Genomic DNA, 18,888 nt, shown 5'->3' on the forward strand with positions numbered 1-18,888 from the left:
GTGAGGATGCCTGACATTTTCCAGTATAAAGGTTGTGTTTACAGATGCTTATGGCTGTCAAACATCAGCTGAAATTTTCCACCCAAATGCTTGTTTCACACTGGGTCTACACAACAGTATTTTTTACAGGGACAACTCTGTTGGCTGGAGAGATGGAAAAAGTAGTCATGTAACCTAGATGTCATTATGGTGCTTAAGAAACCCCCAGTGTTGACCTGCACCTGAGAAGACAGAAATAGTTTTGTACGACATTCTTCAAGTCTGTATGTTGGAGTCTGCTCATAAACCACTCAGCAGCACAATGGAGTGCCATGGCTCAGCAACATCAGCTGTGTAACAGCAGGTGGACAGGCAAGCATGGGGTTTGTTTGTTTCATAGACTAAGAGTGCATTAAGAGCCAGTGAGAGTCACCTGATGAATGGTAACCAGAGGAACTCAGTCGTGGTTTTGACCCCTGTCTCTGCAGACTCTTTAGTGGCTTGTAACAGATAGAGAACATGACTGTTAGCTACTCACACATCCCTTTGGCAGGGACCGCTGCCTTCGCAGTAGAGCGCTATACGTTGCTGTGGTAGGCAAGGCCCAACAGTTTAATCTAAATAGACTAATCAGCTGAAGCCAATACAGGGATTCTGCATACTCTATACACTGCCATATACTCTGACAAGAGGGCCAGAGCAAATATGGGGAAATTAATAATCTCAGCTCTCTTTAGTCCTATTCTGTAGCCACATTTGTGGCTTCCTGTACTGATTCAATGCTTTTTAAATAGCAAAAGGAAAATTGTGCAGTATGGAAATGCCACTTCTCACACCCGTAACGTAAACAAAGCACAACTACAGATGGAGTTGTTATGCCTTAGACAGTTTTGGGTACTGTCAGTAATGAAGCCACAACATAGAGTCTGCATTAGTGAGAGCTGAAATGGAATCAGATAACTGCTATCTACCACAGCAAGTACTTAACAAGGAAACAGCAACAAAGGTCAAAAGCATTAGGAAGGGCAGATGGTAAGTTCCAAGTGCCAAATAAAGGAAAACATCATGACCAAAGTAAGAAACAAAGTAAGGGTGTTCAAAATACAGAACTGGATAGGGAAAATGTGTTCAGCATTTGGAAGAAAATGCTAAGTTTGAATCAGTTTTAAAAACTCTGCAAACGTTGACATTCCCAAAATGCACATTTAAGAGGGACACGCAGCAGCAATTTTCCAGAAGTGTTTGCCTTCACCTGTATCATTTACATAAGCAGTGCTGAAGAATAAAAAGAAGAGTTTCACTGTCTGTTTCAGCATCACCTTGACTGACCCTACCAGGAATGTAATGGGTTGTAAAGAGCACTGTACATTTTTTAGCTCACTCTAGGCTCTGCTTGACATAAATCCAAGCAAAAGTTTATGTGACCCCTGTTTTCCTCTAATACATTGGAAAACTCATTTTCCCAAAGCCATGCTATTTCATGAGAAGCTCAAGTTTTGTTACAAATAAAAAAAAAAAAAAAAACAAAACCAAAAAAGAGCAGCCTTCACTGTAGCAGTGCAAAGCATGAAAAAGTTAATGTGGAGAGCCTGAACATTCTAACGCAAAAGCGGAATAGAAGGAAAATTTTTTACTTTTTAAAATAAATGCTTCAGTTTTCTAGTACCTGGATTAGCATTATGTTGTTGCAGTTATGCATGGGGAAGGTTTCCAAATTCTCTTTTATAGCAATGCGAGTCCCACAAGCAGTTCTGCTCTCAGCCAGTCTCTTTGGAAAGTGGAGGTCTCTGCAAATGGCCTATATTGTAGTGCATTAAGTAGTTACTGCTACGTACCTCTGACAAAGGAGTAATTATCAATATGGGATGATCTTAAAAGCCTGGAATGCCTTGTTGAAAAACAACAGCTTAATATATTTGTAGTATTACCATAGTGTGTTGTGAGTTAGTTTTTGAAAAGTTGTTGAAATAAAAACCAACTTAATGGAGTGGTATGATACATGTTAAATTTGTTCCATTTCCAAGTAAAGCAGTTAGCTGTCTGACTGCCAATTTTGCAAGCTGTGTTTGACATACACTATCTAGGTCAGGAACGTTTTCAACCCTTACTTTGATTCTTAAAGCTTTTTAATTCCTGAGCCTTAAGGTGTTTACCATGATTTGTCTCATGCAATTGACTGAAGCAATATTAATTACATTAAGAGTTATAATTTTTTGTGTTTCCTCAGCTTTTTTTTTTTTTTTTACCAGCATTGTACTGGTGCCCTTCTGTGTCCCTTTCAGCCATTTTTTTCATACTCTGAGCTGAGCACTGGGTTGTTGTCTGTGTTGACTCAAGGAAAGAAATTAGTCCCACAGCAACAGAATCCCTCTAGCCAGTTACTCTAATTCAGTTGACCTGGTGACCAGAAGTGTCCCATCTGCAAGATGCAGGAACTACTAATGAATCTTCTAAAATGTAGATTATAGAAGTCTGTCCCAGCTCTGATTTAATGCTCATATGCAAAAAATTGCTGTAGACCCAAAACTTACTTTCTGTTAAGGAAAAATCTTTTGTATTGTCTTGCGAACATTGCAGCAGTACTATACCAGCACCACTACCTAAGCGAGTATTGACTCCTTCACTGTTGCACTACCAAGTTCACCATTCAGTGCTAGTATAAAACCCTAATTTTAGACAGAAACTCATTTTTACAGTTGTGCCATACAATATGTGTTTGTGATAGAAATGTGGATACTCAGAATTAATTCAGCCATTCCTCATGGTGCCATACTTTGCAGTTCAAACTCTCATTCTGCCACTGAACTGCATTTTCCAATTACTCTTGTAATTGCTCTTCCAATTACTACTAGTAGTGCAGTTATCGGTTGAAGAACAGCACACCAGTAGTGTTATGAGATGAGGAACGTTCACCTCAGCTGTTGAAAAAAAAGAGGTTTTCAGACAAGTTCTAAAATACAATGTTGGCCTGTCAAAAACACTTGAATAAAATGGCTGATTTCAGTTAATATATTGTTTTGCTAATAAAAGCAAAATATTTTTAAAACTCGGTGCTTGACATATTTCCTACTTGTGAATATTTTATTTTCCTTGACTTGCAATGACTTTGTTTCAAAATGTAAATTACTTGGGAGTTAAAAAAATTGAAAAGAGACAATAAAATTGAACATTTTTTCAGTATTTTGACTGACTTGAGCTGTCTTTTCTTTCAGTTCACAAATGAAAGCTTTTCTATGCAAGCCTTGCTATAATGTTTAGAAAAGGGAGAGAAAGTGTATTTTATACTCTTATAGAAACATTAATTCCCTTGCAGCAGAGCTTTATTGAGAAGTAGTATTGGTGGATACCACAATTCAGTTAGGTTCTCAAAAATAATCACCAGAAAATATTACCTTTCACTACAGGTGTATGTCTCTAATTACTGCGGAACAGGGCAATTGTTCTAAGGAACATTTTCCTACAAATTTACATGCAAATTGATTTACAAAGCCCAAACAGGAAAAATTCCCTGAAAACATAATTCTCATGCTTGACAACTGATTTACTGTTGTGTCAGCAGCTCATGATGTGTAAGCTGGGTCTGACTGACAAAATTGCCTGTTACAACCCACAAATCAGGAAGAAACAAGGAAGGAAGGGACTGAGGAAAAGAGGAATGAAGTTTGCCAGTTTTTAACCTAACAGAGAAAGCAACCGTTTTACAAAGAGCATTCCTTAAGATGCCCACAGACACAGCTGTGGAAAGTTTATTCACAAACTTCTGTGCGTAGCAGGGGAAATCAAGGTAAGTATCCGTCTCAAAACTCTTAACAATATATCTACTCAGATTAGTGCTTTGAATAGCTTAGCATTAATAGCATTTTTTCATTTTCCAGTGTTACTGGCAGACCAGTCCCATTGTTCTTGTTTTCAACAAGTAATTCCATACAAATACTCAGGCAAGTGCATTGAACGCTAGGCTGAGGCGTTAGCAAGGATATGAACAACAGGTCCCTCGTGTGGTGGTTCTTGCCAGCGTGGAGAAGCAGCAGAATCTGACCATGGACACAAGCGTCTTTGTCCCCTCTCCAGTCCCGTCACATTTAGTTCAGCAGCTCCATTGCTGGTTTAGCCTCCGTTGCCAGGACTGGAACGAGCAGGGGAAGCAGCTGACACTTTAATTCTCCTATCGCCCTAACAGCAGCTTGGAATGTGACTCACCAGCACGGGAGAGGAAACAGAATGCAATTCCTGGGAGTCTAAGTCAGCCTTCTCTCCAGTCCTGAAGGGGGTATTGCAGTGTTTCTCCTCTGAATATGTTGCCTCACTACTGACAGCACCATTTCTACTTATTTACACAGCTTTCTTAGACCTGTCACCTGTTACGCACTCCTTGTAGATTAAGAGAAATAGTAACAGCTGTTTGAAGTCTTACTCCACATGCAAGGTTTGTTAAATGACCATGTAGACTGAAACAGGCACTGCTGTGCAGCAGCTTTTGCTGGATGTCTGAAATCCAGAGTACAGTGGATATGCTTCTGCAAGAATTACAGCTTCTCATTAGGCAGCCTGTCTAGACTAGCACAGGGGGAGCACAGGGTGTAATAAATGCTGCATTGATAAAAATGCCTTAAGTAGTACATTATTTGAGTTCTTGTCAGTATTGGTTAGTAACCTTTGTTAAACAGCTGCTAGATTCAATCATTGAAATCAGCTGTAGAATTTGTACAGTTCTTTGGACACCAATATTAGGGGTTAGGACATCTGCAGGGGGCATCTTCTAGGAAGGAAATCTGCATTTTTCACTTGAGTTCATGTTGGGATTTATATACAGATGTGATTTACTATTTTTTTTCCCCTGAGTGGGAATTAAAAATAAATTGGTACCAGAATGTTCAGGGTAGAACAATGAAACCTCAGCACATGCAATGTTTGTTGCTGTCATTTAATTAAGTACAGATGAGGAAGTAACGTGACTCAAGGGTGGAAAAGAGCTACAAAGGGAATGAAAGGGAAAGGCTATGGTCAGGAAAATGCTACAAAGTTCTCTCTCATGGGAGGATAAGACAGTTGGAGAGGACCCTCCACAGTAGAATTCCCTCCTACTATCCCATAAATATGCTTCAATATAATTAATGCCCAGAATGAATGAAGCAGAGATGCAATCCCAAAAAACCAAAGATGTCTGACATGTATCCCATGTGAATTTTCCCCCAAAATCTGGAAATATACTTAATACATCTAAACCACTGACATTATCAAATAATAACATTTTGTAATTAGCTACTTAAATTCCTGCTCAGGAAATGACAGATCCTATGAGTCCTACACAAACTCCATGTGGAAGTGCTGAACACAGAAGGATGCTTCACATCCTTAGTTTTGCCCACTGTCAAGAGCTTCATACTTTTTTCTAACTAAAATGAAGTGTGCAGTCACCACAGTCTTGCTAGACTGTGTGATGGAGAGAGATACATCCTTTTCAACAAACTGTACTGCCAAGTAAGCACTGTGTCATCAAGGCCTGATTTAGCGGGAGCTTACTCCATATACACTGTGGAAGCCTTACATTTCCATTTATGGCTATTTACCAGTTATGTCACTGGTTAAGAGTGGAAACTTTATCCATGTGATTGATATGCTGGCACGTGATATGCAGGAATAAAACACAAGCCAGTCCTACTTCCACAGACCTGCAAATACCAGGTCTGATTTTCAGAGGTGCTAGAAATAGGCGCGACTACTGCACCCAGTGAGAGTGATACAAAACGAGGCCCTCTGGGCTGTAACACTTAAGTGACATCATGTTCTATAAACATGATAAAATATGCCTTTTGACAGATACTGACAAATGACTGGCCTTTTCCATGTGGTCACCTACTAGTTAACTGCAGAACCCTGGCATAAAAATTACCTCATGGTCTAAAGTCCACTCCTTAGAGGCTAGAACATCCCTATGTATGCTCATGCTTTCCAGTGGTGGAATTACTAAGTAAACTGAAAATCTCAGCTGACGCATGATGGTTTGATCCTGGGAACTTGGCAGTGATAATACAGAAGTAATACACTCTCAAATGCCCCCGGCCGTCTATCTGCCAGATCCAGCGATGCTAGGTAGTGAAAGTAACAGAGAATGCTGGGCTTCTTGCCATGCTAACAGATTGGTACACGAAGCAGAGACTGACTTTATAGTGCAGATCTACTGACCATTCACTTAAAAAGTCTGGGATTTTTTAACATGAAGTCAAAACATACACAAAGTTTACAAACAGAGCAGGAAATGCTCCCCTGATGCCCCTTCTGGTAATAAACACATCTGAATGAAGATCCACGCTCACCATAATGATTGTTTGGTACACGGATTCCTTGTCTTATATATACTGGCTTCTACAACAACATATCATGGTGGAAAAAGCAAAATGTCATCACCCCTGATTTGAGTCACAGTGTCTCTGACAAGGACCCAAGACAAACACTCTTCAGGAATACAGTAGAATGGAAGGAGGCAGTGGCATGAAAAACAGCTCCTTTAAATGGGGGGGGGGAGTGGGAAGGTGCGAAGACGAGGGCAAAGGTAGGGGGATTTTAATAGCAGTTTTCCGTATGAGCTTTTAGGGAAATCACAATATATTGAAGTCCATCAGTTCACTTAAAAAGTTCACTGGCCTTTTAGACCTAGGGATTAAAAAGCCTTATTTTTAGAAGGGATCCTACACAGAATTCCAGTGATTCCTTTTTAAGTGTCAATATCATGGTTTTGATCACTTTGCATAATTGCTGAAAGATTTCCTGCGTTAAGTTTTGCACCCTTTGAAAAACACATTGTTAACTTCACACTTCTCTGCCTGCTGTTTCTGGACCTGCCATTTGGGGGAATACTACTGGGCAAAGCACTCGTGATTTTTCTCTTTTTAAGAGATCTCAAGGGTAAAGTAATTTTTCAGCACACATACTCCAAATTCTAGCTGAAAATTTGAATTTTCCAGGAAACTCATTTTATCTTTCGACTATACCTGAGGAAAAGAAATAAAAATTCTGACAGAAATATGTTGTGTCTGCTAAACAGCATATTCGTATTCAAGTGGCTCTGATTGTTTCTTTGGCCACCTCTGAGGTCAGATGATGGACAGAAAAGCAGTATTTTAGATTGATACAAGTAATACAGAAAGAACCACTGACTTTAAGATTCAGAAAAAGCATCACACAAAGTGAGTCAAAGGAGTCATGTCAGGATGTCTCCAAACATCTGTGCGTGAGCCCCGATTTCCGGCCAGAACCCCGGGCAGCCGCAGGTGCCACCCGCAGTGTGGAAAGCGGTCGAGCAGCGCCTCCTGCTGCTGCATGTCTGGTCTGTATTAAAGTCTGGTCCTCGAGCGTCCGCCAGCAGGAGAAGTCTGGTTTATTCTTCCGTTCTGTGATCTACCATATCCTCTGGCGCATCTCTGAGAATCTCGCTCTCGGTTCTCACTACCTGCAAGCCAGGAAGGGTGCTTAATTAGGGATACCCGCCTGGATGTATGTGTTTGGGCACTTGGAAGTTAGACAGACTTGCCTTTCAGCTTTGGTGTGCCTTCTGCTCGTGGCGTTGCCTGAGGTAAATCCAGGACAATTCCAGAATTTCCCCCGTACATCCCGTGAAAGTGTAAGTGGAACAAAGATTCGATGCGCTCTGGACAACCAGTGTAGCTGTACTTGGCTGTTGCCATAGAAAGTTATCCAAAATAAAATGAAGTCTCAATTTCAGGCGTTAAGTAGGGCATTTCCTCTGAGTAGGGAAACTCAGAGACACTGAGTTAATGAATCTTTTCATACTTCCAGTCCATGCGTTGGTTGAGGTCTGTGCTTTAAAAAATTACTCTGCCATGGAACTGGCTTGAAAAACCGGCTTTTTTAGACCATAATGCTTGTGGAGAAGTAACATGCCACTTTATTTCTTTACTCTAGAATTACAGGTTCCTTATCAGAGATGGATCCCCTTGCACAGAAGCAGAGGGTTGTTTATACCTATCACTTTTACTGAGGATGCTGGTTTGACTGGCTGTTACTGGTCTTTTGCCTGTCAGGTTTTACTTTGAATCAGTTTTTGTCAGTGATGCTGTTTCCCTACCAACCTCCCCCTTGGCTACATGATTAATCAGCAAACACCCTATCAAAGTGGTGGTTTCCTGATGTTTCTGAACCTTTATTCTTAGCTTTTCTCCAGTGTGGAAGCTAAGCCTGCCTTAATGCTTAAGTAATTCTTCTGGAGTGATCTTGGTTCAAAGCTTACAAGCTTGTCTTTCAGCTCTCCTAAGATCACAGTCAAGTGGAAAGGGATGGAAGCATACTTGGAAAACATATGACAATGTAATTTTCTCCTTTATAATGCACATTGTTGTAACACAGATGATAGTTAAAATGAGGTTCACAGAAACTTGGAAGTGTGTCTTTGTGGATCCCACACAATTTCTTCTCAGCGTCAGGATTCTCTTATGTTTAAAAGAAAGAGGAAAGCATAAGGCAGGAAAAAAATCTATGATTTTAGACTGAACCACAGAAAAAGAATATAGGCCTTTTAGTATTCATAAATCCTCTCCTTTACTCCCTAGAAAAGAGCATAAAAATGCGATCAGATACAGAATTTCCTAGGAAAAAACTAACATCGCATTCTTGCAGAGCTAATGATTGCTAAAATAAATGTTACCACTAGACGACAGCAAATACTCATTTTTGCGACGTTTGCTCTCCTATGAGGGGCTCAATTACCAAAAAAGATGCAGGCAAAGAAATCACGAATTAAGGGCCAAGCTGGGGTAAATCCCCAGTCAGAGACAAATTCTGCTCCTCTGGAGACAACAGCAGAGCTCTTCATGGAGTAAAACTCAGTTACTGTGTTGTAAATTCTTTGTTGCAGCCCAAGCGGCATGCTGCTTTATAGTCCTAACTTGGAAGAGCTGTCCTTTGTGATATCAGGCTTTCTGATGTCCTTGTTTGCAAACCAGAACTCCAGAAGCTGAGAAGTTTGAGTTTTACTCATCTTCCTTCAGTTCATCTGAGGCAGATGCTGATCCCACAGGGATGTTTTCAGGAAAAAGTAGCAGATTTTTCATAAAGAAGCAAAACAAATGTTACAATTAAGAAATTTTTTTTTTTTTATTCAGTCTTTTATTTATGAGCAACCTGATGTAGTTGAATATGTGCTCAGCGTGGGGGGGAAGAGAATGGAAGGAGGGGGGTATAGGTGACCTTTAAAGGTCCCTTCCAACCCAAACTATGATTCTATAATTCTACGATTCTGTAACTGTCCTCCTAGAAAATACACTTTTAATTCCATGTCAACACGGCCTTTGTTTCAATAACAAAAGGAGTAAGGAAGGGCGTCTTGTGAGGTGGACACAGTTCTGGCAACGAGAAGAACCAGACACAACGATAACAGCCTTCTCCACTTGCCTTCTGCAAAAAAGGAGATGATGTCCCTAGCAGAGGGAAGCCAGCCCACAAGGCAATTTATAAACTAGGAAACTTCCTTCTGAGGAAAGTGGAGCAAGCTTGCCCCACACTTGGATATCTGAAGAATAGTTTCCTAATAAAACTTAAGTAAAAATGGGTATTTTTGTAGTCTTTAAACTCAGATTCCACCCCCCTCCCCAAAGTCTGCAGTCGTATATGAAGCTAGCCACACCTCAGCCCTGTTAACTAATCAGACTGACAACAGCTAAAATAAGGAACTTACGCATAGTAACATGTAAGTACTTTTAAAAGGTACTGTATAACATATGTGACTTTCCTGGAAAACATCATAAAGGAAAATACAGAAACGTGTAAGTGAAATGAAGTTTGAACCCTCAAGGACTTGTGAAGGATTAAAAAAAATAAAAATATGCTGTATAACAGCCTATAGTTTAAAAAGAATTTAACAATATTATTATTAATAATGTTATATAATATTTAATAAAAATTGTTTAAAAAAACCAATGGTTATCAGGGTTGATATGAAAACACTGGCCTTTCCACTGCCTCTGTTGCATCATAGGTACAGTCAGCACAATAAACTGAAGTACTTTTCTGTGTATCGGAGTGCCAGTTATAAAACACATGCTCCTGACACAAGAGCAAGACAAACCAAAGTTTGCTTTTACCCATGGTGCAATGTCATCATCAACCATCATGGCTTGACTTCGCGAACGAAGATTTGGGAAGGGCATTTACCCACGCTTACTACAAGCGCGCTGATGACTAAGAAGGCCAATGTGGGATAGGCAAATCCGGCTACAAAAAGCACAGCAGAAGGTCTCCTTGGGTGGAACAGGTGGGACACGATTCTTCCTGCGTTGTCTTTTCTCCTCGAGACTAGTTCTTCGTGAACTCTCAAAGGAGTCAGCGGCATTATGTATGGTGTGCCTCCAAGTCTCCCGATTGGAGGCCAAGGTGGACCACTGATGGTAGTCAATATGGCCAAGGCTAAGGTATTGTTTCAGGGAGTCCTTGTATCTCTTCTTTGGGGCACCTCTCTTGCGGCTACCGGTGGCAAGTTCACCGTAAAACACGATCTTGGGGAGGCGGTGATCCTTCATCCTAGAGACGTGCCCTGCCCAGCGCAGTTGCAGTTTCAGCAATGTGGCCTCGATGCTGGTGACCCCTGCCTGTTCGAGGACAGTGACATTAGACACATAGTCAGTCCAATGGATGTTTAGAATTGTACGGAGGCAGCGCTGATGAAAGCGTTCCAGGAGTCGCAGGTGATGACGGTAGATGACCCATGATTCAGACCCATATAAAAGAGTAGACAATACAATGGCTCTGTAGGCACTGATCTTTGTACTTTTCTTCAGGTGTTTATTACACCAGACTCTTTTATGGAGTTTTCCAAAGGCTCTATATGCCTTTGCTATTCTGTTGTCTATCTCTTTGTCGATCGTGGCATCCGAGGAAATGATGCTTCCCAGATAGCTGAACTGCTGAACTGTCTTAAGCTCTGACTCGCCGATGGTAATATGGGGATGGCGATAATCTTCTTGTGGTGCAGGTTGGTAGAGGACTACTGTCTTCTTCAAGCTGACTTCCAGCCCAAAAACCTCAGCCGCCTCCGCAAAGCAAGATGTTAAACGCTGCAGAGCTGCTTCTGTGTGGGCAACAAGGGCGGCATCATCAGCAAAGAGCAGTTCACGGACAAGATGGTTTAGGGTCTTAGTGTGGGCCTTCAGTCGCCTTAGATTGAATAGGCTACCATCGGTACGATATCGAATATAAATGCCGTCTTGTTCGTCGAGGTCTGCTGTAGCCCTTTGGAGCATCATGCTGAAGAAGATTGTGAATAAGGTCGGTGCGAGAACGCAACCTTGTTTCACACCATTGGTTATTGGGAAAGGCTCAGAGAGTGCATCACCATACCTGACTTGGCCTTGCTGATCCTCATGTAACAGAATAATCATTTTCAGGAACTTGGGGGGACAACCTAATCGTTCTAAGATCAGCCACAAGCCTTTCCTGCTCACAGTGTCAAAAGCTTTGGTGAGGTCAACGAAAGTTACGTATAACCCCTTATTCTGTTCTCTACACTTTTCTTGCAATTGTCTGAGAACAAATACCATGTCTGTGGTACTTCTATTAGCCCTGAAACCACACTGACTTTCAGGTAGAAGTTCTTCTGCGATAGCAGGTACTAGTCTGTTCAATAGTATTCTTGCAAGAATTTTACCAGCAATGGAGAGCAGAGTTATACCACGGTAGTTTGTGCAGTCTGACTTGACACCTTTTTTCTTATACAGAGTGACGATGATTGCATCATGAAAGTCTGACAGTATTTTGCCTTGTTCCCAACAGCACACAACTAGCTCATGAAATTTAGCGTGGAGTGCTTGGCCTCCATGCTTCCATATTTCAGGTGGGACTCCGTCAACCCCAGCTGCCTTGCCAGTTTTCACCTGCTGTATGGCCTTAAGAGTCTCTCCCATGGTAGGGGCTAAATCCAATTCGTTTTTCACTGGATGTTGCAGAATGTGCTGGATTCCTTCACCTTGGACTACACGATTAGCACTAAAGAGGGTTTGAAAATGTTCAGACCAACGATTCAGGATGGAGATTTTATCTGTAAGAAGCGTTTGGCCATCTGCACCAAGTAAGGGGGTTTGAACCTGGAATGTGGGTCCATACACTGGTCACGGACACCCCCTTGTCGTGGGGAAAGAGCTTGCGTGCCCTTGTGAAGTTGGGAGTTATGCTGGTGGTGGCTTATGCTTCCAGTAGGGTCTCCCATGCCAGTCAGCTCTCAAATGAAGGGTCAGACAAAGTGTGTCCATGGGCAGGATGGGCTCACTAGCCTTCAGGCAACCATCCTAGGAGAAGGACAACTCCAACTTCAAACCCGGGCAGATGGAGCTCGTGTAGCCCTGTAAGGCCATCCATCTAAGAGAAGGATACTCTAATTAAACCTACGACCTGAGGACTTTGCTGTCACCGTCCAAGCTTGCTAGGCCCTGGCAGATAAACCTCAGGTGTAAAGGGTGAGGCCAGTTCTGCGCACGCTGTGCCTCACCTAAAATAAATCCACTGCGCAGGCCCGAAGGGTTTACCCACACTTGCAAAGCCCTGCAGCGACAGGTGAGGGACGAAACGGCAGGTGATAAGGTGCACTGGAAGTCGCAGACCCAACCCTGCATGCAGGCGGTTCAGGACATTGGTCGCTCAAGTCTGACCCAGGAGATGACAGTCTTGTTTGGCAGCATCCTGAATGACCAAGCAGCCTTTTTCAAGGACAGCACTGCTTGCTCCATATGGAGAGAGGCCTAGAAAAGGTGGCCTAACCAAAGCTCATCTCCCCCTCCACCTGGTTGGCTAGCCGCGGCCAACGGGCATCTTCTATTGCGGTCAATTAAAGACAAAGAGACAAAGGCATACACCTGCCTCCAAAGGTGTGTCCAGATTGACACTCGCATGTTGGAACATCAGAACCATGCTTGATACAGTGAACAGTGGGCGTCCTGAGCGCCGTTCTGCGCTAATTGCCCATGAATTGTCACGTCTTAACATCGATATCGCTGCACTCAGTGAAGTTCGCCTTCATGAGGAAGGTAGCCTCAAAGAACATGGTGCTGGCTATACACTCTACTGGTCAGGCAAACCCAAAACTGAAAGTCATCTTTCTGGAGTCGGCTTCATGATTAAGAACTCCATAGCCTCCAAACTTGAAAATTTGCCGATAGGTCATTCCGATCGTGTTATCTCCTTACGTCTTCCACTACACAATAAGCAACACGTTGTTCTTTTCAGCATATATGCTCCAACTCTGCAAGCTGACCCTGCAGAAAAAGAAAAATTCTACTCCGACCTGCGTCACCTCACTCAGAAAGTTCCTATAGAAGATAAGATCATAATCCTTGGTGACTTCAACGCCCGAGTAGGAAAGAACTTTGAAGCCTGGAAAGGAGTACTAGGCAAGCACGGTGTTGGCAACTGCAATGATAACGGTCGTCTCTTACTAGAGTTCTGTGCAGAGCAACAGCTTACCATCACCAACACTATCTTCCAGCAGAAAGACAGCTGGAAGACAACCTGGATGCATCCACGATCTAAACATTGGCACCTTATTGATTATGTTTTAGTGCGCCAGAGAAATATTCGTGATGTCTGCCAGACCAGAGTGATGCCTAGTGCAGAATGCCAAACAGACCACCGCCTTGTGCGTTGCAAACTTAATTTCCACTTCAAGCCCAAACCTAAGAGGGGCGGCATTCCAAGGAAGAGGCTCAATGTTGATAATCTTCAAATAGCTGCAGTGAGGGACAGCTTTCAGGCTAACCTTCAAACTAGGCTTGAAGACCAACTTACAGATTCTTCTCCTGAAGCGCTTTGGCAACATATAAAAAACAGCATCCTTCAGTCCTCCGTAGAATCCATTGGGTTCTCCTCAAAGAAAAACAAAGACTGGTTTGACGATAGCAACCAGGAGGTCCAGGAATTGCTGACAAAAAAGAGATCTGCTCATCAAGCACACCTCGCTCAGCCACTCTGCCATGTAAGAAAAGCAGCCTTTCGTCTTGCATGTAGCAAACTCCAAAAGAAACTTAGAGACATCCAGAACAAGTGGTGGGTCAACCTAGCAGAAAAGACTCAATTATGTGCAGATTTGGGTGACCACAGAAGATTCTATGAGGCTCTGAAGGCAGTGTATGGACCCACATTCCAGGTTCAAAGCCCCTTACTTGGTGCAGATGGCCAAACGCTTCTTACAGATAAAATCTCCATCCTGAATCGTTGGTCTGAACATTTTCAAACCCTCTTTAGTGCTAATCGTGTAGTTCAAGGCGAAGGGATCCAGCACATTCTGCAACATCCGGTGAAAAACGAATTGGATTTAGCCCCTACCATGGGAGAGACTCTTAAGGCCATACAGCAGGTGAAAACTGGAAAGGCAGCTGGGGTTGACGGAGTCCCACCTGAAATATGGAAGCATGGAGGCCAAGCACTCCACGCTAAATTTCATGAGCTAGTTGTGTGCTGTTGGGAACAAGGCAAAATACCGTCAGACTTTCGTGACGCAATCATCGTCACTCTGTATAAGAAAAAAGGTGCCAAATCAGACTGCTCAAACTACCGTGGTATAACTCTGCTCTTCATTGCTGGTAAAATTCTTGCAAGAATACTATTGAACAGACTAGTACCTGCCATCGCAGAAGAACTTCTACCTGAAAGTCAGTGTGGTTTCAGGGCTAATAGAAGTACCACAGTCATGGTATTTGTTCTCAGACAATTGCAAGGAAAGTGTAGAGAACAGAATAAGGGGTTATACGTAACTTTCGTTGACCTCACCAAAGCTTTGACACTGTGAGCAGGAAAGGCTTGTGGCTGATCTTGGAACGATTAGGTTGTCCCCCCAAGTTCCTGAAAATGATTATTCTGTTACATGAGGACCAGCAAGGCCAAGTCAGGTATGGTGATGCACTCTCTGAGCCTTTCCCAATAACCAATGGTGTGAAACAAGGTTGCGTTCTCGCACCGACCTTATTCACAATCTTCTTCAGCATGATGCTCCAAAGGGCTACAGCAGACCTCGACGAACAAGACGGCATTTATATTCGATATCGTACCGATGGTAGCCTATTCAATCTAAGGCGACTGAAGGCCCACACTAAGACCCTAAACCATCTTGTCCGTGAACTGCTCTTTGCTGATGATGCCGCCCTTGTTGCCCACACAGAAGCAGCTCTGCAGCGTTTAACATCTTGCTTTGCGGAGGCAGCTGAGGTTTTTGGGCTGGAAGTCAGCTTGAATAAGACAGTAGTCCTCTACCAACCTGCACCGCAAGAAGATTATCGCCATCCCCATATTACCATCGGCGAGTCAGAGCTTAAGACAGTTCAGCAGTTCAGCTATCTGGGAAGCATCATTTCCTCGGATGCCACGATCGACAGAGAGATAGACAACAGAATAGCAAAGGCATATAGTGCCTTTGGAAAACTCCATAAAAGAGTCTGGTGTAATAAACACCTGAAGAAAAGTACAAAGATCAGTGTCTACAGAGCCATTGTATTGTCTACTCTTTTATATGGGTCTGAATCATGGGTCATCTACCGTCATCACCTGCAACTCCTGGAACGCTTTCATCAGCGCTGCCTCCGTACAATTCTAAACATCCATTGGACTGACTATGTGTCTAATGTCACTGTCCTCGAACAGGCAGGGGTCACCAGCATCGAGGCCACATTGCTGAAACTGCAACTGCGCTGGGCAGGGCACGTCTCTAGGATGAAGGATCACCGCCTCCCCAAGATCGTGTTTTACGGTGAACTTGCCACCGGTAGCCGCAAGAGAGGTGCCCCAAAGAAGAGATACAAGGACTCCCTGAAACAATACCTTAGCCTTGGCCATATTGACTACCATCAGTGGTCCACCTTGGCCTCCAATCGGGAGACTTGGAGGCACACCATACATAATGCCGCTGACTCCTTTGAGTGCTCACGAAGAACTAGTCTCGAGGAGAAAAGACTACGCAGGAAGAATCGTGTCCCACCTGTTCCACCCAAGGAGACCTTCTGCTGTGCTTTTTGTAGCCGGATTTGCCTATCCCACATTGGCCTTCTTAGTCATCAGCGCGCTTGTAGTAAGCGTGGGTAAATGCCCTTCCCAAATCTTCGTTCGCGAAGTCAAGCCATGACTGACTGACTGACCATTGCCTTTACCATGTTAACTAAACAGGCAGAATCTAACATACTCCCACCTCAATATGCAGCTGACATATTAGTTAAAGGTCCAGATAAGGAAGTCTATACATTTACAAATCCTAGATACCAGGAATCTGTTCTCGTTTTTTACCTTTAAACCCAGTTTTATCCAGATCTGCATTGTTTTAATTCACCAGGAGTCAATTGTTCATAGCAGTAGGATCCCAGTGCTAAGCCTGTGCCCCATCTCTTATCACCCCACACCTCTCCATGCTGAATCATTACATTAGAGCCATAAATACCTCATTCCACACAGAATGATGGCTTGCTGCCGCTAGCTCTAAAAAATCTATGATAGTAACATACAAGGATAAAAAAGTAAAACAAATTAGCAATAGACACCTCATTGGTTAGAGAAACTGCTGTCACAGGTAAACCAAGTAACACAAACTAAGGATCAGCCAGACCAGGCATGTCAAACCTCAGCCCTGAGGCCCTGCACACTCAGTACAAAACTGCCCCTGGCAGTGCCATACTGCAGAGTGACATGGATAGAAACAAGACTTGGACGTCTTGCGCATAATGCAAGCCCAAGTTATAGCTGACCTACTTACTGCCTTTGATGTCAGCAGCATCCTGCACTTTGCTGGGGTGAAACAAGGGTCACGCAGTGTCCCCCAAGTTGCATTTAACCACTTCAGCTCCAGGGCTCTGGGGAGTGGAGGGCTTGCCTCAGCTTTAACAGAAATTTGTAGTCCTACTGACATAAAGCCTTTGTATAGGACTTCTCACAGGGGTTTGCCACTTTTTTAGTTGACACATGATTCCCCATGGTGTGATCCCCAATGGGAGGTGAGTCTAGAGTTCTGCCCACTGTTTTCCCCTTTCCACCACAGGTGGCAAATCCATGCACTCCATCCCAGTCACACCAGGCTTGTACTCCTTTATTCTTATGACCTGTTGACACAGGGTGTTTCTTGGGGTGCAGAATCAGCAGACTGGCATCCAGGTAGCCCCTTCCTACCCATGCTGACTCTGTCTATTTCAGCTGAACTGCCAATCATCTGATATCAGCTTCCTCCAAGATATTCCTCCCCCCGCCTTTCCTCACTATGGACACGTACACATGCTATGGATATGTTCCTATATTGCACTGTAGCACAAATCCTCCCCACGTTTTCACCCATACAGGTGCACTGTAGGTTTTTGTGCTGCCTCAGGGATGTTTCATCACCTAAAATCACCAGCAGTGGGTAAAGGGCTTGAATCCCCTCTGAGCAACAGCCCCAGCACAGCTACCCTGCCCATGGTGCCAGCAGCACTTTGCCACAGGAAGCCTTGTGAGGATTTATATCCAGGAATAGTAGGGCAATCCTGTTTATTTTGCCCTTCCAGTTGCCATCATCTTTGTTGATATCCAGTACTGTAAAGGGGTGTGTAGAGAGGACAGGCCCTGTAGACTGGCAAGTAAAAATTCCATCTTCAAAAGCACTGGATGCTTCACAGTGGTCTTGTTCCCAGTTCCACACAATGTTTTTCTTCAGCAAATTGCACTCACAGGAATATGAACACCCCGTACACGACTCTAAACCCCACAGAACCCAGGAAAAGTCCAAACCACCTTTTTTGCCATCTTATCAGAAAGAGCCAGAATGTGTTGTGTATCTGCTGTAATAGCTCCTGGCAGTTTTCCACCCTTCTGTCCATGAAGTATCTGAAAACAGTTTGGCAAACAGAATGGGAGAAGATAAGGCAAAGTAGATATCCTGAAAGCCAGCAAGGATGGAAATGCTTGCACTTTGTCTCTGGGATCCATGGAAATACACAGGAAACAAGAAACAGCTGTGCATACTGACGGAAGCTTCTCTGATGCTACTGCTGCGAGCAGTGCAGGGGAACTCCTAGAGAGGAAGAATAACAGCAGCTATACAGATGATGCCCAGCTGCAGGTGCCCCATTATAGCAACAAAGAAACTCCAGTCTACGGGCAGTTCGCATGGGAATTTTGGAGTATGTGGTTGGTGAGAAAATAAAACAATCACCTAAGCTATGACAAACAGCAAATGTTTAGCCGTCTATAGCTTGCTGCCTCATGACTCATGGCTGAAGCTCTTGTTAAGTCTCTGAACTTCTTTTTCAAATGGAAAATGAATGATCAGTTGGGCACTTCAGACACTAATGTTTCTAAACAGTTCTTCAATTATATGAGGCATTTATAAGATAGAAGGTATTTGGCTGCTTTCTCTAAGACAAGTGGAAATATAAGCAGCAACAAATAAAAATCTATTATCTGCAATTTTGCATTTACAGAACATTTGTAACTCAATGCCTAACACAGAAGGCAATTACTTGGCTAACTTTCATGCAGGACTAAATGTCATTTATGCAATCCAAAACATGCATCGTTAGAACATGCATTATTTTTTAAAAAATGAAGAGATGCAATTGCTAAGGTAAACAGTCACAACATCACTCAACAATACACCCATCTTAATCAAATGAGACACCAGGTCCTGGCAGTGAAAGATTAGCAATGTCTCCTCCCTCTCCTCTTTGGAAACAAACTCCAAACTCATTTATGATAGCAGGAGCAAAAAGAATTTTTTTAGGACTGCTGATAAGGGAATGGCCTCCTTTGTCTCCTTTGTTTTTTTTTCAGTTTAATGCACCTCTTTTACTAAAGCAACTGTCAGGTATGTGACAACATACCTCTAGTACTGAAATAAGTTCCCTACTTATCCAGACACAGCAGTATCCATGTGGCAATATAGCTAAAAGTCCATTCTTCAAA

Source organism: Neopsephotus bourkii, unplaced genomic scaffold, assembly GCF_033783945.1.
Source record: "Neopsephotus bourkii isolate Nb327-2 ecotype Australia unplaced genomic scaffold, CSIRO-AGI_Nbou_v1 NB_220, whole genome shotgun sequence".
NCBI classification, from domain to species: domain Eukaryota; kingdom Metazoa; phylum Chordata; class Aves; order Psittaciformes; family Psittacidae; genus Neopsephotus; species Neopsephotus bourkii.